The following is a 23,016-nucleotide window of genomic DNA, read 5'->3' as shown; positions in this document are numbered from 1 at the left end:
TGACATCGGTTCAGATTTGGATATATCTCCCATATATAGCTTTCGCCCGATTTACACTCATATGACCACAGAGGCCAATTTTTAACTCCGATTTAGTTGAAATTTTGCACAGGGAGTAGAATTTGCATTGAAACTATGCGTGCCAAATTGGGTTGAAATCGGTTCAGATTTGGATATATCTCCCATATATAGCTTTCGCCCGATTTACACTCATATGACCACAGAGGCCAATTTTTTGCTCCGATTTAGTTGAAATTTTGCACAGGGAGTAGAGTTAGCATTGTAGCTATGCGTGCCAAATTTGGTTGAAATCGGTTAAGATTTAGATATATCTCCCATATATAGCTTTCGCCCGATTTACACTCATATGACCACAGAGGCCAATTTTTAACTCCGATTTAGTTGAAATTTTGCACAGAGAGTATAATTAGCATTGTAGCTATGCGTGCCAAATTTGGTTGAAATCGGTTCAGATTTAGATATAGCTCCCATATATATGTTTTTCTGATTTCGACAAAAATGGTCAAAATACCAACAATTTCCTTGTAAAATCGCCACTGCTTAGTCGCAAAGTTGTAAAAATGACTCTAATTTTCCTAAACTTCTAATACATATATATCGAGCGATAAATCATAAATAAACTTTTGCAAAGTTTCCTTAAAATTGCTTCAGATTTAAATGTTTCCCATATTTTTTTACTAACATTGTGTTCCACCCTAGTGCATTAGCCGACTTAAGTTTTGAGTCTATAGATTTTGTAGAAGTCTATCAAATTCCTCCAGATCGAGTGATATTTAAATGTATGTATTTGGGACAAACCTTTATATATAGCCACAAACACATTTGACGGATGTGATATGGTATCGAAAATTTAGATCTACAAATTGGTGCAGGGTATAATATAGTCGGCCCCGCCCGACTTTAGACTTTCCTTACTTGTTGTTATTTAGAGTAGTTACCAGAATCTTTGATTTCCATATTATTTATATTTGTAATAAAGTTTTACTTCACTGACACATGTTGAGGGCAAATCCCAGCAACTAACTAACTACAACTAAGTTTTCTGAGATATGAAAGAATTTTTATGGCATGCCGGTAATAAGTATAAAATTTTAAATTTTGACCAAAAGAAACAATCAAAATAGACCATATATGCCAACTACGAATAGGCACAATCATTAAAATGTTTTACCATTCCTGGTCTATAACTATGCGTATAAAAAGGAAGCCACTGTGAGAAGTCATGCCCAGTTACCTGATTGTATGTCTTATCTGGGTATTTAACACAAAGGCTACAAGAAACGTGCGGTATATTTGTTTGCACTGACATCCGAAGGTTATTCAACATGCAATGAACATTCACTCAACATCTCTTTTAAAGACGGATGCATTTCAACCCTCAACCAACCCTCGTCATCTATTGTCCATTCATTCAGAATTTGAATGTTTACATTTTTGCTTTTCTTTCACAGCGCAAATGTGTGTTTCAATGTCAAATTTACGTTGACAAAATAAGTCGAACTTCCTTATAATTCTCATTGGGTTCGTAGCAAACGTGGTATAAATAGTTTGGTTTGTGTTGAGGAAAGCATACTTACCTGGCGTAGAGGTTAACCGTGATCAAGAAGGCGGTTCCTCCAGGGCGAGGCTTAATCATTGCACTTTCGATTGAATTGACCCCTGCGATTATTCCTAATGTGAATAACTCGTGCGTGCAATTTTTGATAGCCGGGAATGGCGTTCGCGCCGTCCCGACCTAAGTGAATACATTTCAAATAATCGAGATAGACTGTTAATGTACATAAGTAATAAACTTGTGCATGGTGAAACTATTAAATTTGAAGTATTACAATCAATTGATAGCACTTGATTGATCAAAATTTTATAAAAAAACAAGTAAGGAAAGTCTAACGACGGGCGGGGCCGACTTTATTATACCATGCAACCAGTGTTGCCAATTTGGTGCTTTTAGCACCAAATTTAGTGCTTTTTGATTTCTAAAAAGCACCAAATTACCTTTTTGGTGCCTTTTAAAAAAAAGCACCAACTTGGTGCTTTCTGGCATTTTCATTTAGTGCTTTTGGTGCTTTTTTTATTTTGAACAGTATTAAGTAATTGATCCAAAAATTTTGATTAGACTTTCAAGAGCTGAAGAAACTCAAATTTATTGCCAAATATAGAATTTGATTGTTATGAAGTTGGCATTGATTATTTTTTAATTAATATTGTTATTTAGGGTATTCTGTAGGAAAGTCACACAACTGAAATAAGTAATAGACTCCTTCCATATATTAATATTTTGAAAGTTGAAAAACATCACTGTTCAAAATTAATTGGACGAAAGCATTAAAACTCATCAAGGTGTATTCTTGAATAGCGGTTCATAATGGTGAGTACTAAGTTTGAGTTTTGTCGCTAAAGTGAAAACTATATCAGTAAAAAAAGGCATAAAATTATGCATATTTGCTGCAAATTTTATTATAACTTGATGGGGTATAGCCAAGTATTAAAGAAAAGTAATTGTGAAAAAATGACTATTTTAGCAGCTAAACTCGATCTTAATACCCCCCTTAACTTCATAAAATTCAATAAACAAATATGCTATAATACATCTTCGGAAGTTTTTTTTTTTTTTTTTTTTTTTTTTTTTTTTTTAGTAAAGCATTTAATTTACGATTTTGTGGTGGAAGGTGGTATGTTAGAATTTATAATATATTTATGGTGCTTTTCGGCCTTGGGGAGTTGGCAACACTGCATGCAACACTTAGTAGATATAAATTTTCGATACCATATCACATTCGTCAAACGTGTTGGGGGCTATATATAAAGGTTTGTCCCAAATACATACATTTAAATATCACTCGATCTGAACAGAATTCGATAGATTTCTACAAATTATATAGACTCAAAATTTAAGTCGGCTAATGCACTAGGGTGGAACACAATGTTAGTAAAAAAAACATTTGAGTCATTTTGATAAGTTTTCGACTTAGCAGTGGCGATTTGATAAGGAAAATGTAGGTATTTCGGCCAGTTTTGCCTAAATCGGAAAAACATATATATGGAATCTATATCGAAATCTGAACCGATTGCAATCAAATTTCACATGCATAGTTACTATATTGAATCTACTCCCTGTGCAAAATTTCACGTAAATCGGGTAACAACATTGACCTCTATGGGAGCTATATCAAAATCTGAACCGATTTCAACCAAAATAATCACGCATATGCAGAACCTTATTTCTACTGCCTGTGCAAAGTTTCAAGTTCAATTATACTTCCTCTGCAAAATTTCACGTAAATCAGAGTAGCACTTTTGCCTCTGTGGGCATATTAGTCCAAATCGGGCGAATGATATATATGGGAGCTATATCTAAATCTGAACCGACTTCAACTAAATTTTGCGCAATTAACGATACTATAAAACGTACTCCTTGTGCAAAATTTCAAGCAACTCAGGGCAAAACTCTGGCTTTTGAGGCCATATAAATCCAAATCGGAAGAAAGATATATATGGGAGCTATATCTAAATCGGAGCCGATTTTAACCAAATTAAGCACACTTAACGATACTATTAAACGTACTTGTTGTGCAAAATTTGAAGCAAATCAGGGCAAAACTCTGGCTTTTGGGGCCATATAAGTCCAAATCGGTCGAAAGATATATATGGAAGCTATATCTAAATCTGAACCGATTTCAACTAAATTTGGCACAATTAACGATACTAGTAAACGTACTCCTTGTACAAAATTTTAATCATATCAGGGCAAAACTCTGGCTTTTGAAGCCATATAAGTCAAAATCGGACGAAAGATATATGGGGGAGCTATATCTAAATCTGAACCGATTTCAACTAAATTTGGCACAATTAACGATACTATCAAACGTACTCGTTGTGCAAAATTTGAAGCAAATCAGAGCAAAACTCTCGCTTTTGGGGCCATATAAGTCCAAATCGGACGAAAGATATATATATGGGAGCTATATATAAATCTGAACCGATTTAGCTGATATTTTGCAGTTTTTACGGGACTGACAAAGCATTCAGATGTACAAAATTTGAAGAACGTTGGTTCATAAATACGTGAAATATGATCAAATCGGTGATAACTATATATGGCAGCTATATCTAAATCTGAACCGATTTTTTCCAAAATCAATAGCGATTGTCTTCTAGCCGAAGAAAGACGTTATGTCAAATTTGAGGACGATCGGACTTAAACTGCGACCTGTACTTTGTGCACAAAATTACATATACAGACAGACGGACAGACAGACGGACATCGCTAAATCGACTCAGAATTTAATTCTAAGCCGATCGGCAAGTCCGTATTCAGGGGGGGGGGATGAGGGGGATCAAACACCCCCCGAAATGAATGAATATTTTTATATAAATAAATATATATTTTTAGCTGCATAGAAAAATCTTATCGAAGATGTTGACAAAAAGCTGGAGGTTTTATTTTGAAAAACGCTTACCTATAAAACTTGCACAAATCATAGAATATTGGTTGAAAAGCCCGTCAAACGACGGTCGAAAAAAACAAATTGTTTTTGTTCTCGCACCACAAATTTCATTTTTGGAAAATGTCTTTCTGCTTTTTATTTGTGTTTGTTGTTCTTTTTGTGAACATGACTCGATTTGTTTGGCCATAGCAACAACAACGAAACAGACTAACACACATGTGTAAAAGAAATGGCGCAAAACCTGCGAAAAGAACCTGCCTAATTCAGCGAGGGAAGCACTTGGAGAGTGCAATAAAGAGATATTTCCAAACGTGCATATTCTTTTAAAAATTTTGGTCACTTTGCCAGTTACTCAGGGATGGAAAATACAATTTTTAAGAAAGTACAAAAAGGTATTTTTTGAGCGGAAAGGTACTTTTTACTAAATTTCAACAAAAATTTCACTGGAAAATTATTGTCAAGAGTTAAATTTTAAAGAAAATAAAATTTTGACAAAATTTTCTATATAAATAAAATTTTGCAAAAATTTTCTATAGGAATAAAATTTTGCAAAAAAAATCTGTAGAAAAAAAATGTTGCAAAATTTTTTCTATAGAAATAAAATTTTGCAAAAATTTCCTATAGAAATAAAATTTGTACAAAATTTTCAATTGAAATAAATTTTTGACAAAATTTTCTATAAAAATAAAATTTTGCAAAAATTCTATATAGAAATAAAATTTTGACAACATTTTCTACCGAAATAAAAAATCGATAATATAGAATCACATTCTTTTTTCGACTAAAACATTCTTGAAGTTCAATAAAATCCGGTTTTTGACTATGTCTTTTACAAAATCGAGATTTTCTTCCCACATGAACATGTTTGTTTTGCCATATTTGTAAAAGACTATTAGCAAATAAGGTTGATAAAGACTTTCTCAAAATATTAAAATATTTTGTCAAAGCTATTGTACCATAAATCTGATATCGACTCAAAAATGTCTACACAAAAGGTACTAAATCATTTGCGGGGGTACTACGGTACTGACCGGGGTGAAAAAGTATTGAAAAAAGTACTATAGTACTGCATTTTCCATCCCTGCATTTACTACGTACTCATCCGAACTTTCATTTTCAACAATGAAGAGATTAAAGGCGTATCTTAGAAATTCGACTAGCGAGAGTAGACTCAATGGATTGCCATTAATGTCGGTTCATCGCCGAATAAATGTGCCGACTGAAGAAGTAATTGATTTATTAGCTGCCCAAAAAGCCCGTCGGCTCAATTTAATATTATAAAACAAGTAAGGAAAGTCTAAAGTCGGGCGGGGCCGACTATATTATACCCTGCACCACTTTGTAGATCTAAATTTTCGATACCATATCACATCCGTCAAATATGTTGGGGGCTATATATAAAGGTTTGTCCCAAATACATACATTTAAATATCACTCGATCTGGACAGAATTTGATAGACTTCTACAAAATCTATAGACTCAAAATTTAAGTCGGCTAATGCACTAGGGTGGAACACAATTTTAGTAAAAAACTTTGGGAAACGTTTAAATCTGAAGCAATTTTAAGGAAACTTTGCAAAAGTTTATTTATGATTTATCGCTCGATATACATGTATTAGCAGTTTAGGAAAATTAGAGTCATTTTTACAATTTTTTGACTAAGCGTGGCGATTTTACAAGGAAAATGTTGGTATTTTGTCCATTTTTGTCGAAATCAGAAAAACATATATATGGGAGCTATATCTAAATCTGAACCGATTTCAATAAAATTTGGTACACTTGACTACAGTATTAATTGTTCTTCTTGTGCAAAATTTTAAGCAAATTAGGTTAAAACTCTGGCTTCTGGGGCCATATAAGTCCATATCGGGCGAAATATATATATGGGAGCTATATCTAAATCTGAGCCGATTTCTTTAAAAATCAATAGGGATCTATTCTGCGCCAAAACACATACTTGTACCAAATTTGAAGTCGATTGGACTAAAACAGCGACCTAGACTTTGATTACAAAAATGTGTTCACGGACAGACGGACAGACGGACATCGCTATGTCGACTCAAGAGCCCACCCTGAGCATTTTTGCCAAAGACATCATGTGTCTATCTCGTCTCCTTCTGGGTGTTGCAAACATATGCACTAACTTATAATACCCTGTTCCACAGTGTGGAGCAGGGTATAAATATTGTATACATACCTATGCATAAATAAAATTTTCTACACATGAGATTATATGAATATTTTTTTTAAGTTGAACCCCCCCCCCCCCTGAATTAAAATCCTGGCTACGGCCTTGCCGATCGGTATACTAAAAGATGGGTCTATGACAATTATTTCTTGGCGTTACATACAAATGCACAAACTTATTATACCCTGTACCACAGTAGTGGTGAAGGGTATAAATATGCGAAACATTTAAATCTGAAGCAATTTTAAGGAAACTTCGCAAAAGTTTATTTATGATTCATCGCTCGATATATATGTATCAGAAGTTTAGGAAAATTAGTCAATTTTACCACTTTTTGACTAAGCAGTGGCGATTTTACAAGGAAAATGTTGGTATTTTGACCATTTTTGTCGAAATCAGAAAAACATATATATGGGAGCTATATCTATATAAAAATTGGCCTCTGTGGTCATATGAGTGTAAATCGGGCGAAAGCTATATATGAGAGATATATCTAAATCTGAACCGATTACAACCAAATTTAGCACGCATAGTTACAATGCTAATTCTACTCCCTATGCAAAATTTCAACTAAATCGGAGCAAAAAATTGTCCTCTGTGGGCAATTGAGTGTAAATCGGGCGAAAGCTATATGTGGGAGCTATATCTAAATCTGAATCTAAATCTGATATTTGCAAGTTTTTCGAGACTCATAAAATATTCGGATGTACGGAATTTGAGGAAGATCGGTTGATATACACGCCAATTGACCAGATCGGTGAAAAATATATATGGCAGCTATATCTAAATCTGAACCGATTTTTTCCAAAATCAATAGGGATCGTCTTTGAGCCGAAACAGGACCCTATACCAAATTTTAGGACAATCGGACTAAAACTGCGAGCTGTACTTTGCACACAAAAATACACCAACAGACAGTCAGACAGACAGGCGGACAGCCAGACGGACAGACGGACATCGCTAAATCGACTCAGAATTTAATTCTAAGCCGATCCGTATACTACAAGGTTGGTCTATGATTACTCCTTCTTGGCGTTACATACAAATGCACGAACTTATTATACCCTGTACCATAGAAGTGGTGAAGGTGCCATATATATTTTTCACCGATCTTCCGTATATCCGAATATTTTATGAGTCTCGAAGAACTTTCATAATATCAGCCAAATCGGTTCAGATTTAGATATAGCTCCCATATATATGTTTTTCTGATTTCGATAAAAATGGTCAAAATACCAACATTTTCCGTGTTAAATCGCCACTGTTTTATCGAAAAGTTGTAAAAATGACTCTAATTTTCCTATACTTCTAATACATATATATCGAGCGATAAATCATAAATAAACTTTTGCAAAGTTTCCTTAAAATTGCTTCAGATTTAAATGTTTCGCATATTTATAAACTTCACCACTACTGTGGTACAGGGTATAATAAGTTTGTGCATTTGTATGTAACGCCAAGAAATAATTGTCATAGACCCATCTTTTAGTATACCGATCGGCTTAGAATTAAATTCTGAGTCGATTTAGCGATGTCCGTCTGCCTGTCTGTCTGTCCATCCGTCTGTCTGTATATGTAATTTTGTGCACAAAGTACAGGTCGCAGTTTAAGTCCGATCATCCTCAAATTTGACATAACGTCTTTCTTCGGGTAGAAGACAATCGCTATTGATTTTGGAAAAAAACGGTTGAGATTTAGATATAGCTGCCATATATAGTTATCACCGATTTGATCATATTTCACGTATTTATGAACCGACGTTCTTCAAATTTTGCACATCTGAATGTTTTGTCAGTCCCGTAAATACTGCCAAATATCAGCTAAATCGGTTCAGATTTATATATAGCTCCCATATATATCTTTCGTCCGATTTGGACTTATATGGCCCCAAAAGCGAGAGTTTTGCCCTGATTTGCTTCAAATTTTGCACAACGAGTGCGTTTGATAGTATCGTTAATTGTGCCAAATTTAGTTGAAATCGGTTCAGATTTAGATATAGCTCACCTAAATATCTTTCGTCCGATTTTGACTTATATGGCTTCAAAAGCCAGAGTTTTGCCCTGATATGATTAAAATTTTGTGCAAGGAGTACGTTTACTAGTATCGTTAATTGTGCCAAATTTAGTTGAAATCGGTTCAGATTTAGATATAGCTCCCATATATATCTTTCGACCGATTTGGACATATATGGCCCCAAAAGCCAGAGTTTTGCCCTGATTTGCTTCAAATTTTGCACAACAAGTACGTTTAATAGTATCGTTAAGTGTGCTTAATTTGGTTAAAATCGGTTCCGATTTAGATATAGCTCCCATATATATCTTTCTTCCGATTTGGAGTTATATGGCCTCAAAAGCCAGAGTTTTGCCCTGAATTGCTTGAAATTTTGCACAAGGAGTACGTTTTATAGTATCGTTAATTGCGCAAAATTTAGTTGAAGTCGGTTCAGATTTAGATATAGCTCCCATATATATCATTCGCCCGATTTGGACTAATATGCCCACAGAGGCAAAAGTGCTACTTTGATTTACGTGAAATTTTGCAGAGGAAGTATAATTGAACTTGAAACTTTGCACAGGCAGTAGAATTAAGGTTCTGCGTGATTATTTTGGTTGAAATCGGTTCAGATTTTGATATAGCTCCCATATATATCTTTCGCCCGATTTTCCGTCATATGACCACAGAGGTCAAAGTTGTTATCCGATTTACGTGAAATTTTGTACAGGGAGTGGATTCAACATAGTAACTATGCATGTGAAATTTGATTGCAATCGGTTCAGATTTCGATATAGATTCCATATATATGTTTTTCCGATTTAGGCAAAACTGGCCGAAATACCTACATTTTACTTATCAAATCGCCACTGCTAAGTCGAAAACTTATTAAAATGACTTCTTCAAAATGAATTTTCCTACTACTCTATTACACATCTATCGACCGATAAATCATAAATACACTTTTGCGAAGTTGCCTCAAAATTGGTTCATATTTAAATGTTTCCTATATTTATACCCTTCACCACTACTATGGTACAGGGTATAATAAGTTTGTGCATTTGTATGTAACGCCAAGAAGGAGTAATCATAGACCAACCTTTTAGTATACGGATCGGCTTAGAATTAAATTCTGAGTCGATTTAGCGATGTCCGTCTGTCTGTCTGTCCGTCTGTCCGTCTGTCTGTCCGTCTGTCTGTCTGTCTGTCTGTCTGTTGATGTATTTTTGTGTGCAAAGTACAGCTCGCAGTTTTAGTCCGATTGTCCTAAAATTTTATATAGGGTCCTGTTTCGGCTCAAAGACGATTCCTATTGATTTTGGAAAAAATCGGTTCAGATTTAGATATAGCTGTCATATATATTTTTCACCGATCTGGTCATAATTGGCGTATATATCAACCGATCTTCCTCAAATTCCGTACATCCGAATATTTTATGGGTTTCGAAAAACTTGCAAAATATCAGCCAAATCGGTTCAGATTTAGATATAGCTCCCATATATAGTTTTCGCCCGATTTACACTCATTTGCCCACAGAGGCCAATTTTTAACTCCGATTTAGTTGAAATTTTGCACAGGGAGTAGAATTAGCATTGTAACTATGCGTGCGAAATTTGGTTGAAATCGGTTCAGATTTGGATATATCTCCCATATATAGCTTTCGCGCGATTTACACTCATTTGCCCAAAGAGGCCAATTTTTAACTCCGATTTGGTTGAAATTTTGCACAGGGAGTAGAATTAGCATTGTAACTATGCGTGCCAAATTTGGTTGACATCGGTTCAGATTTGGATATATCTCCCATATATAGCTTTCGCCCGATTTACACTCATATGACCACAGAGGCCAATTTTTAACTCCGATTTAGTTGAAATTTTGCACAGGGAGTAGAATTTGCATTGAAACTATGCGTGCCAAATTGGGTTGAAATCGGTTCAGATTTGGATATATCTCCCATATATAGCTTTCGCCCGATTTACACTCATATGACCACAGAGGCCAATTTTTTGCTCCGATTTAGTTGAAATTTTGCACAGGGAGTAGAATTAGCATTGTAGCTATGCGTGCCAAATTTGGTTGAAATCGGTTCAGATTTAGATATATCTCCCATATATAGCTTTCGCCCGATTTACACTCATATGACCACAGAGGCCAATTTTTAACTCCGATTTAGTTGAAATTTTGCACAGAGAGTATAATTAGCATTGTAGCTATGCGTGCCAAATTTGTTTGAAATCGGTTCAGATTTAGATATAGCTCCCATATATATGTTTTTCTGATTTCGACAAAAATGGTCAAAATACCAACAATTTCCTTGTAAAATCGCCACTGCTTAGTCGCAAAGTTGTAAAAATGACTCTAATTTTCCTAAACTTCTAATACATATATATCGAGCGATAAATCATAAATAAACTTTTGCAAAGTTTCCTTAAAATTGCTTCAGATTTAAACGTTTCCCAAAGTTTTTTACTAAAATTGTGTTCCACCCTAGTGCATTAGCCGACTTAAATTTTGAGTCTATAGATTTTGTAGAAGTCTATCAAATTCTGTCCAGATCGAGTGATATTTAAATGTATGTATTTGGGACAAACCTTTATATATAGCCCCCAACATATTTGACGGATGTGATATGGTATCGAAAATTTAGATCTACAAAGTGGTGCAGGGTATAATATAGTCGGCCCCGCCCGACTTTAGACTTTCCTTACTTGTTTTATAATATTAAATTGAGCCGACGGGCTTTTTGGGCAGCAAATAAATCAATTACTTCTTCAGTCGGCACATTTATTCGGCGATGAACCGACATTAATGGCAATCCATTGAGTCTACTCTCGCTAGTCGAATTTCTAAGATACGCCTTTAATCTCTTCATTGTTGAAAATGAAAGTTCGGATGAGTACGTAGTAAATGCAGGGATGGAAAATGCAGTACTATAGTACTTTTTTCAATACTTTTTCACCCCGGTCAGTACCGTAGTACCCCCGCAAATGATTTAGTACCTTTTGTGTAGACATTTTTGAGTCGATATCAGATTTATGGTACAATAGCTTTGACAAAATATTTTAATATTTTGAGAAAGTCTTTATCAACCTTATTTGCTAATAGTCTTTTACAAATATGGCAAAACAAACATGTTCATATGGGAAGAAAATCTCGATTTTGTAAAAGACATAGTCAAAAACCGGATTTTATTGAACTTCAAGAATGTTTTAGTCGAAAAAAGAATGTGATTCTATATTATCGATTTTTATTTCGGTAGAAAATGTTGTCAAAATTTTATTTCTATATAGAATTTTTGCAAAATTTTGTTTTTATAGAAAATTTTGTCAAAAATTTATTTCAATTGAAAATTTTGTACAAATTTTATTTCTATAGGAAATTTTTGCAAAATTTTATTTCTATAGAAAAAATTTTGCAACATTTTTTTTCTACAGATTTTTTTTGCAAAATTTTATTCCTATAGAAAATTTTTGCAAAATTTTATTTATATAGAAAATTTTGTCAAAATTTTATTTTCTTTAAAATTTAACTCTTGACAATAATTTTCCAGTGAAATTTTTGTTGAAATTTAGTAAAAAGTACCTTTCCGCTCAAAAAATACCTTTTTGTACTTTCTTAAAAATTGTATTTTCCATCCCTGAGTAACTGGCAAAGTGACCAAAATTTTTAAAAGAATATGCACGTTTGGAAATATCTCTTTATTGCACTCTCCAAGTGCTTCCCTCGCTGAATTAGGCAGGTTCTTTTCGCAGGTTTTGCGCCATTTCTTTTACACATGTGTGTTAGTCTGTTTCGTTGTTGTTGCTATGGCCAAACAAATCGAGTCATGTTCACAAAAAGAACAACAAACACAAATAAAAAGCAGAAAGACATTTTCCAAAATGAAATTTGTGGTGCGAGAACAAAAACAATTTGTTTTTTTCGACCGTCGTTTGACGGGCTTTTCAACCAATATTCTATGATTTGTGCAAGTTTTATAGGTAAGCGTTTTTCAAATAAAACCTCCAGCTTTTTGTCAACATCTTCGATAAGATTTTTCTATGCAGCTAAAAATATATATTTATTTATATAAAACAAGTAAGGAAAGTCTAAAGTCGGGCGGGGCCGACTATATTATACCCTGCACCAATTTGTAGATCTAAATTTTCGATACCATATCACATCCGTCAAATGTGTTTGTGGCTATATATAAAGGTTTGTCCCAAATACATACATTTAAATATCACTCGATCTGGAGGAATTTGATAGACTTCTACAAAATCTATAGACTCAAAACTTAAGTCGGCTAATGCACTAGGGTGGAACACAATGTTAGTAAAAAAATATGGGAAACATTTAAATCTGAAGCAATTTTAAGGAAACTTTGCAAAAGTTTATTTATGATTTATCGCTCGATATATATGTATTAGAAGTTTAGGAAAATTAGAGTCATTTTTACAACTTTGCGACTAAGCAGTGGCGATTTTACAAGGAAATTGTTGGTATTTTGACCATTTTTGTCGAAATCAGAAAAACATATATATGGGAGCTATATCTAAATCTGAACCGATTTCAACCAAATTTGGCACGCATAGCTACAATGCTAATTATACTCTCTGTGCAAAATTTCAACTAAATCGGAGTTAAAAATTGGCCTCTGTGGTCATATGAGTGTAAATCGGGCGAAAGCTATATATGGGAGATATATCTAAATCTTAACCGATTTCAACCAAATTTGGCACGCATAGCTACAATGCTAACTCTACTCCCTGTGCAAAATTTCAACTAAATCGGAGCAAAAAAATTGGCCTCTGTGGTCATATGAGTGTAAATCGGGCGAAAGCTATATATGGGAGATATATCCAAATCTGAACCGATTTCAACCCAATTTGGCACGCATAGTTTCAATGCAAATTCTACTCCCTGTGCAAAATTTCAACTAAATCGGAGTTAAAATTGGCCCTCTGTGGTCATATGAGTGTAAATCGGGCGAAAGCTATATATGGGAGATATATCCAAATCTGAACCGATGTCAACCAAATTTGGCACGCATAGTTACAATGCTAATTCTACTCCCTGTGCAAAATTTCAACCAAATCGGAGTTAAAAATTGGCCTCTTTGGGCAAATGAGTGTAAATCGGGCGAAAGCTATATATGAGAGCTATATCTAAATCTGAACCGATTTGGCTGGTATTTTGCAAGTTTTTCGAGACCCATAAAATATTCGGATGTACGGAATTTGAGGAAGATCGGTTGATATACACGCCAATTATGACCAGATCGGCGAAAAATATATATGGCAGCTATATCTAAATCTGAACCGATTTTTTCCAAAATCAATAGGGATCGTCTTTGAGCCGAAACATGACCCTATACCAAATTTTAGGACAATCGGACTAAAACTGCGAGCTGTACTTTGCACACAAAAATACATCAACAGACAGACAGACAGACAGACAGACAGACAGACGGACAGACAGACGGACAGACAGACGGACAGACAGACAGACGGACATCGCTAAATCGACTCAGAATTTAATTCTAAGCCGATCCGTATACTAAAAGGTTGGTCTATGATTACTCCTTCTTGGCGTTACATACAAATGCACAAACTTATTACACCCTGTACCACAGTAGTGGTGAAGGGTATAAATATGGGAAACATTTAAATCTGAAGCAATTTTAAGGAAACTTTGCAAAAGTTTATTTATGATTTATCGCTCGATATATATGTATTAGAAGTTTAGGAAAATTAGAGTCATTTTTACAACTTTGCGACTAAGCAGTGGCGATTTTACAAGGAAATTGTTGGTATTTTGACCATTTTTGTCGAAATCAGAAAAACATATATATGGGAGCTATATCTAAATCTGAACCGATTTCAACCAAATTTGGCACGCATAGCTACAATGCTAATTATACTCACTGTGCAAAATTTCAACTAAATCGGAGTTAAAAATTGGCCTCTGTGGTCATATGAGTGTAAATCGGGCGAAAGCTATATATGGGAGATATATCTAAATCTTAACCGATTTCAACCAAATTTGGCACGCATAGCTACAATGCTAACTCTACTCCCTGTGCAAAATTTCAACTAAATCGGAGCAAAAAATTGGCCTCTGTGGTCATATGAGTGTAAATCGGGCGAAAGCTATATATGGGAGATATATCCAAATCTGAACCGATTTCAACCCAATTTGGCACGCATAGTTTCAATGCAAATTCTACTCCCTGTGCAAAATTTCAACTAAATCGGAGTTAAAAATTGGCCTCTGTGGTCATATGAGTGTAAATCGGGCGAAAGCTATATATGGGAGATATATCCAAATCTGAACCGATGTCAACCAAATTTGGCACGCATAGTTACAATGCTAATTCTACTCCCTGTGCAAAATTTCAACCAAATCGGAGTTAAAAATTGGCCTCTTTGGGCAAATGAGTGTAAATCGGGCGAAAGCTATATATGAGAGCTATATCTAAATCTGAACCGATTTGGCTGGTATTTTGCAAGTTTTCGAGACCCATAAAATATTCGGATGTACGGAATTTGAGGAAGATCGGTTGATATACACGCCAATTATGACCAGATCGGCGAAAAATATATATGGCAGCTATATCTAAATCTGAACCGATTTTTTCCAAAATCAATAGGGATCGTCTTTGAGCCGAAACATGACCCTATACCAAATTTTAGGACAATCGGACTAAAACTGCGAGCTGTACTTTGCACACAAAAATACATCAACAGACAGACAGACAGACAGACAGACAGACGGACAGACAGACGGACAGACAGACGGACAGACAGACAGACGGACATCGCTAAATCGACTCAGAATTTAATTCTAAGCCGATCCGTATACTAAAAGGTTGGTCTATGATTACTCCTTCTTGGCGTTACATACAAATGCACAAACTTATTACACCCTGTACCACAGTAGTGGTGAAGGGTATAAATATTCATTCATTTCGGGGGGTGTTTGATCCCCCTCATCCCCCCCCCCCCCTGAATACGGACTTGCCGATCGGCTTAGAATTAAATTCTGAGTCGATTTAGCGATGTCCGTCTGTCTGTCTGTCCGTCTGTCTGTATATGTAATTTTGTGCACAAAGTACAGGTCGCAGTTTAAGTCCGATCGTCCTCAAATTTGACATAACGTCTTTCTTCGGCTAGAAGACAATCGCTATTGATTTTGGAAAAAATCGGTTCAGATTTAGATATAGCTGCCATATATAGTTATCACCGATTTGATCATATTTCACGTATTTATGAACCAACGTTCTTCAAATTTTGTACATCTGAATGCTTTGTCAGTCCCGTAAAAACTGCAAAATATCAGCTAAATCGGTTCAGATTTATATATAGCTCCCATATATATATCTTTCGTCCGATTTGGACTTATATGGCCCCAAAAGCGAGAGTTTTGCTCTGATTTGCTTCAAATTTTGCACAACGAGTACGTTTGATAGTATCGTTAATTGTGCCAAATTTAGTTGAAATCGGTTCAGATTTAGATATAGCTCCCCCATATATCTTTCGTCCGATTTTGACTTATATGGCTTCAAAAGCCAGAGTTTTGCCCTGATATGATTAAAATTTTGTACAAGGAGTACGTTTACTAGTATCGTTAATTGTGCCAAATTTAGTTGAAATCGGTTCAGATTTAGATATAGCTTCCATATATATCTTTCGACCGATTTGGACTTATATGGCCCCAAAAGCCAGAGTTTTGCCCTGATTTGCTTCAAATTTTGCACAACAAGTACGTTTAATAGTATCGTTAAGTGTGCTTAATTTGGTTAAAATCGGCTCCGATTTAGATATAGCTCCCATATATATCTTTCTTCCGATTTGGATTTATATGGCCTCAAAAGCCAGAGTTTTGCCCTGAGTTGCTTGAAATTTTGCACAAGGAGTACGTTTTATAGTATCGTTAATTGCGCAAAATTTAGTTGAAGTCGGTTCAGATTTAGATATAGCTCCCATATATATCATTCGCCCGATTTGGACTAATATGCCCACAGAGGCAAAAGTGCTACTCTGATTTATGTGAAATTTTGCAGAGGAAGTATAATTGAACTTGAAACTTTGCACAGGCAGTAGAAATAAGGTTCTGCATATGCGTGATTATTTTGGTTGAAATCGGTTCAGATTTTGATATAGCTCCCATAGAGGTCAATGTTGTTACCCGATTTACGTGAAATTTTGCACAGGGAGTAGATTCAATATAGTAACTATGCATGTGAAATTTGATTGCAATCGGTTCAGATTTCGATATAGATTCCATATATATGTTTTTCCGATTTAGGCAAAACTGGCCGAAATACCTACATTTTCCTTATCAAATCGCCACTGCTAAGTCGAAAACTTATCAAAATGACTCAAATGTTTTTTTTACTAACATTGTGTTCCACCCTAGTGCATTAGCCGACTTAAATTTTGAGTCTATATAATTTGTAGAAATCTATCGAATTCTGTTCAGATCGAGTGATATTTAAATGTATGTATTTGGGACAAACCTTTATATATAGCCCCCAACACGTTTGACGAATGTGATATGGTATCGAAAATTTATATCTACTAAGTGTTGCATGGTATAATAAAGTCGGCCCCGCCCGTCGTTAGACTTTCCTTACTTGTTTTTTTATAAAATTTTGATCAATCAAGTGCTATCAATTGATTGTAATACTTCAAATTTAATAGTTTCACCATGCACAAGTTTATTACTTATGTACATTAACAGTCTATCTCGATTATTTGAAATGTATTCACTTAGGTCGGGACGGCGCGAACGCCATTCCCGGCTATCAAAAATTGCACGCACGAGTTATTCACATTAGGAATAATCGCAGGGGTCAATTCAATCGAAAGTGCAATGATTAAGCCTCGCCCTGGAGGAACCGCCTTCTTGATCACGGTTAACCTCTACGCCAGGTAAGTATGCTTTCCTCAACACAAACCAAACTATTTATACCACGTTTGCTACGAACCCAATGAGAATTATAAGGAAGTTCGACTTATTTTGTCAACGTAAATTTGACATTGAAACACACATTTGCGCTGTGAAAGAAAAGCAAAAATGTAAACATTCAAATTCTGAATGAATGGACAATAGATGACGAGGGTTGGTTGAGGGTTGAAATGCATCCGTCTTTAAAAGAGATGTTGAGTGAATGTTCATTGCATGTTGAATAACCTTCGGATGTCAGTGCAAACAAATATACCGCACGTTTCTTGTAGCCTTTGTGTTAAATACCCAGATAAGACATACAATCAGGTAACTGGGCATGACTTCTCACAGTGGCTTCCTTTTTATACGCATAGTTATAGACCAGGAATGGTAAAACATTTTAATGATTGTGCCTATTCGTAGTTGGCATATATGGTCTATTTTGATTGTTTCTTTTGGTCAAAATTTAAAATTTTATACTTATTACCGGCATGCCATAAAAATTCTTTCATATCTCAGAAAACTTAGTTGTAGTTAGTTAGTTGCTGGGATTTGCCCTCAACATGTGTCAGTGAAGTAAAACTTTATTACAAATATAAATAATATGGAAATCAAAGATTCTGGTAACTACTCTAAATAACAAAAAGTGAAAAGTTTAATGTGATATAAAATAATTGAACTTCAAATTTAAAAAAATCAAAAATTTTCGGTTAAACTAAATGGAATTGTAGTAACAAATTCCAATTCTACCTTCTAATATATTATGTTTTAAATTCCGTTTTAACAGTATTTTAAAGGAGAAACACTCTTTTATTTTAGGCTCTTTTTGTTGGAAAACCCAGGATTGGTTCTTTATACACCGATGATATTCCAGGCATGGCTAGATAACAGATACAAATGCATGCTATTGTCGACGTCAATCCGAATTAAATGAATACTCGTATTCATTTAAACCGCATAAATCGGCAAGATTTCTTTTTCGATCACGGCACAAATCGTGAGATTTCTTATTGGGTCATATGCCTGGTGAAGTTTTTGATTTTGTGAATAATTATACCCTTCACCACTACTGTGGTACAGGGTATAATAAGTTTGTGCATTTGTATGTAACGCCAAGAAGGAGTAATCATAGACCAACCTTTTAGTATACGAATCGGCTTAGAATTAAATTCTGAGTCGATTTAGCGATGTCCGTCTGTCTGTCTGTCCGTCTGTCTGTCTGTCTGTCTGTCTGTCTGTCTGTCTGTTGATGTATTTTTGTGTGCAAAGTACAGCTCGCAGTTTTAGTCCGATTGTCCTAAAATTTGGTATAGGGTCATGTTTCGGCTCAAAGACGATCCCTATTGATTTTGGAAAAAATCGGTTCAGATTTAGATATAGCTGCCATATATATTTTGCGCCGATCTGGTCATAATTGGCGTGTATATCAACCGATCTTCCTCAAATTCCGTACATCCGAATATTTTATGGGCTCGAAAAACTTGCAAAATACCAGCCAAATCGGTTCAGATTTAGATATAGCTCTCATATATAGCTTTCGCCCGATTTACACTCATTTGCCCAAAGAGGCCAATTTTTAACTCCGATTTGGTTGAAATTTTGCACAGGGAGTAGAATTAGCATTGTAACTATGCGTGCCAAATTTGGTTGACATCGGTTCAGATTTGGATATATCTCCCATATATAGCTTTCGCCCGATTTACACTCATATGACCACAGAGGCCAATTTTTAACTCCGATTTAGTTGAAATTTTGCACAGGGAGTCGAATTTGCATTGAAACTATGCGTGCCAAATTGGGTTGAAATCGGTTCAGATTTGGATATATCTCCCATATATAGCTTTCGCCCGATTTACACTCATATGACCACAGAGGCCAATTTTTTGCTCCGATTTAGTTGAAATTTTGCACAGGGAGTAGAATTAGCATTGTAGCTATGCGTGCCAAATTTGGTTGAAATCGGTTCAGATTTAGATATATCTCCCATATATAGCTTTCGCCCGATTTACACTCATATGACCACAGAGGCCAATTTTTAACTCCGATTTAGTTGAAATTTTGCACAGAGAGTATAATTAGCATTGTAGCTATGCGTGCCAAATTTGGTTGAAATCGGTTCAGATTTAGATATAGCTCCCATATATATGTTTTTCTGATTTCGACAAAAATGGTCAAAATACCAACAATTTCCTTGTAAAATCGCCACTGCTTAGTCGCAAAGTTGTAAAAATGACTCTAATTTTCCTAAACTTCTAATACATATATATCGAGCGATAAATCATAAATAAACTTTTGCAAAGTTTCCTTAAAATTGCTTCAGATTTAAATGTTTCCCATATTTATACCCTTCACCACTACTGTGGTACAGGGTGTAATAAGTTTGTGCATTTGTATGTAACGCCAAGAAGGAGTAATCATAGACCAACCTTTTAGTATACGGATCGGCTTAGAATTAAATTCTGAGTCGATTTAGCGATGTCCGTCTGTCTGTCTGTCCGTCTGTCTGTCCGTCTGTCTGTCCGTCTGTCTGTCTGTCTGTCTGTCTGTTGATGTATTTTTGTGTGCAAAGTACAGCTCGCAGTTTTAGTCCGATTGTCCTAAAATTTGGTATAGGGTCATGTTTCGGCTCAAAGACGATCCCTATTGATTTTGGAAAAAATCGGTTCAGATTTAGATATAGCTGCCATATATATTTTTCGCCGATCTGGTCATAATTGGCGTGTATATCAACCGATCTTCCTCAAATTCCGTACATCCGAATATTTTATGGGTCTCGAAAAACTTGCAAAATACCAGCCAAATCGGTTCAGATTTAGATATAGCTCTCATATATAGCTTTCGCCCGATTTACACTCATTTGCCCAAAGAGGCCAATTTTTAACTCCGATTTGGTTGAAATTTTGCACAGGGAGTAGAATTAGCATTGTAACTATGCGTGCCAAATTTGGTTGACATCGGTTCAGATTTGGATATATCTCCCATATATAGCTTTCGCCCGATTTACACTCATATGACCACAGAGGCCAATTTTTAACTCCGATTTAGTTGAAATTTTGCACAGGGAGTAGAATTTGCATTGAAACTATGCGTGCCAAATTGGGTTGAAATCGGTTCAGATTTGGATATATCTCCCATATATAGCTTTCGCCCGATTTACACTCATATGACCACAGAGGCCAATTTTTTGCTCCGATTTAGTTGAAATTTTGCACAGGGAGTAGAGTTAGCATTGTAGCTATGCGTGCCAAATTTGGTTGAAATCGGTTAAGATTTAGATATATCTCCCATATATAGCTTTCGCCCGATTTACACTCATATGACCACAGAGGCCAATTTTTAACTCCGATTTAGTTGAAATTTTGCACAGAGAGTATAATTAGCATTGTAGCTATGCGTGCCAAATTTGGTTGAAATCGGTTCAGATTTAGATATAGCTCCCATATATATGTTTTTCTGATTTCGACAAAAATGGTCAAAATACCAACAATTTCCTTGTAAAATCGCCACTGCTTAGTCGCAAAGTTGTAAAAATGACTCTAATTTTCCTAAACTTCTAATACATATATATCGAGCGATAAATCATAAATAAACTTTTGCAAAGTTTCCTTAAAATTGCTTCAGATTTAAATGTTTCCCATATTTATACCCTTCACCACTACTGTGGTACAGGGTGTAATAAGTTTGTGCATTTGTATGTAACGCCAAGAAGGAGTAATCATAGACCAACCTTTTAGTATACGGATCGGCTTAGAATTAAATTCTGAGTCGATTTAGCGATGTCCGTCTGTCTGTCTGTCCGTCTGTCTGTCCGTCTGTCTGTCCGTCTGTCTGTCTGTCTGTCTGTCTGTTGATGTATTTTTGTGTGCAAAGTACAGCTCGCAGTTTTAGTCCGATTGTCCTAAAATTTGGTATAGGGTCATGTTTCGGCTCAAAGACGATCCCTATTGATTTTGGAAAAAATCGGTTCAGATTTAGATATAGCTGCCATATATATTTTTCGCCGATCTGGTCATAATTGGCGTGTATATCAACCGATCTTCCTCAAATTCCGTACATCCGAATATTTTATGGGTCTCGAAAAACTTGCAAAATACCAGCCAAATCGGTTCAGATTTAGATATAGCTCTCATATATAGCTTTCGCCCGATTTACACTCATTTGCCCAAAGAGGCCAATTTTTAACTCCGATTTGGTTGAAATTTTGCACAGGGAGTAGAATTAGCATTGTAACTATGCGTGCCAAATTTGGTTGACATCGGTTCAGATTTGGATATATCTCCCATATATAGCTTTCGCCCGATTTACACTCATATGACCACAGAGGCCAATTTTTAACTCCGATTTAGTTGAAATTTTGCACAGGGAGTAGAATTTGCATTGAAACTATGCGTGCCAAATTGGGTTGAAATCGGTTCAGATTTGGATATATCTCCCATATATAGCTTTCGCCCGATTTACACTCATATGACCACAGAGGCCAATTTTTTGCTCCGATTTAGTTGAAATTTTGCACAGGGAGTAGAGTTAGCATTGTAGCTATGCGTGCCAAATTTGGTTGAAATCGGTTAAGATTTAGATATATCTCCCATATATAGCTTTCGCCCGATTTACACTCATATGACCACAGAGGCCAATTTTTAACTCCGATTTAGTTGAAATTTTGCACAGAGAGTATAATTAGCATTGTAGCTATGCGTGCCAAATTTGGTTGAAATCGGTTCAGATTTAGATATAGCTCCCATATATATGTTTTTCTGATTTCGACAAAAATGGTCAAAATACCAACAATTTCCTTGTAAAATCGCCACTGCTTAGTCGCAAAGTTGTAAAAATGACTCTAATTTTCCTAAACTTCTAATACATATATATCGAGCGATAAATCATAAATAAACTTTTGCAAAGTTTCCTTAAAATTGCTTCAGATTTAAATGTTTCCCATATTTTTTTACTAACATTGTGTTCCACCCTAGTGCATTAGCCGACTTAAGTTTTGAGTCTATAGATTTTGTAGAAGTCTATCAAATTCCTCCAGATCGAGTGATATTTAAATGTATGTATTTGGGACAAACCTTTATATATAGCCACAAACACATTTGACGGATGTGATATGGTATCGAAAATTTAGATCTACAAATTGGTGCAGGGTATAATATAGTCGGCCCCGCCCGACTTTAGACTTTCCTTACTTGTTTTTATATAATATTAGCAGTATATACAGGGTTGGCCTGTCGCAAACTATGATTTTACGACATACGTTTACGACGGTATAATTCGTATGTCGCAAAAGTTGTAAGCCAAGTGTAGAAAACCTTATTTTGAATTAAATAAATTGTGAATATTTTTTTATTCAATTTAGTTAGGTATGAAAGAAAAGCTTTATATTGTATTTATTCAAAACTATACTATATTTACATCTCTCATTCACAACTTCAAACT

The 23,016-nt window shown here is 35.2% G+C and overlaps 2 non-coding genes across 2 annotated transcripts; one reads left to right on the top strand and one right to left on the bottom strand.

Moving 5' to 3' along the window:
- Positions 1 to 1,590: 1,590 nt before the first annotated feature.
- LOC142237308 (U1 spliceosomal RNA) lies at positions 1,591 to 1,756 on the top strand. Its single transcript, XR_012722444.1, has one exon. It is a non-coding gene; the product is annotated as a U1 spliceosomal RNA (small nuclear RNA).
- A 15,650-nt stretch (positions 1,757 to 17,406) lies between these two features.
- Positions 17,407 to 17,572, bottom strand: LOC142237305 (U1 spliceosomal RNA). Its single transcript, XR_012722442.1, has one exon. It is a non-coding gene; the product is annotated as a U1 spliceosomal RNA (small nuclear RNA).
- Positions 17,573 to 23,016: the final 5,444 nt, after the last annotated feature.

This window comes from Haematobia irritans, chromosome 4 (genome assembly GCF_050003625.1).
Source record: "Haematobia irritans isolate KBUSLIRL chromosome 4, ASM5000362v1, whole genome shotgun sequence".
Lineage (NCBI taxonomy): Eukaryota > Metazoa > Arthropoda > Insecta > Diptera > Muscidae > Haematobia > Haematobia irritans.
Note: the sequence above shows the minus strand (reverse complement) of the source record. Positions and strands in the feature narration are given on the sequence as shown.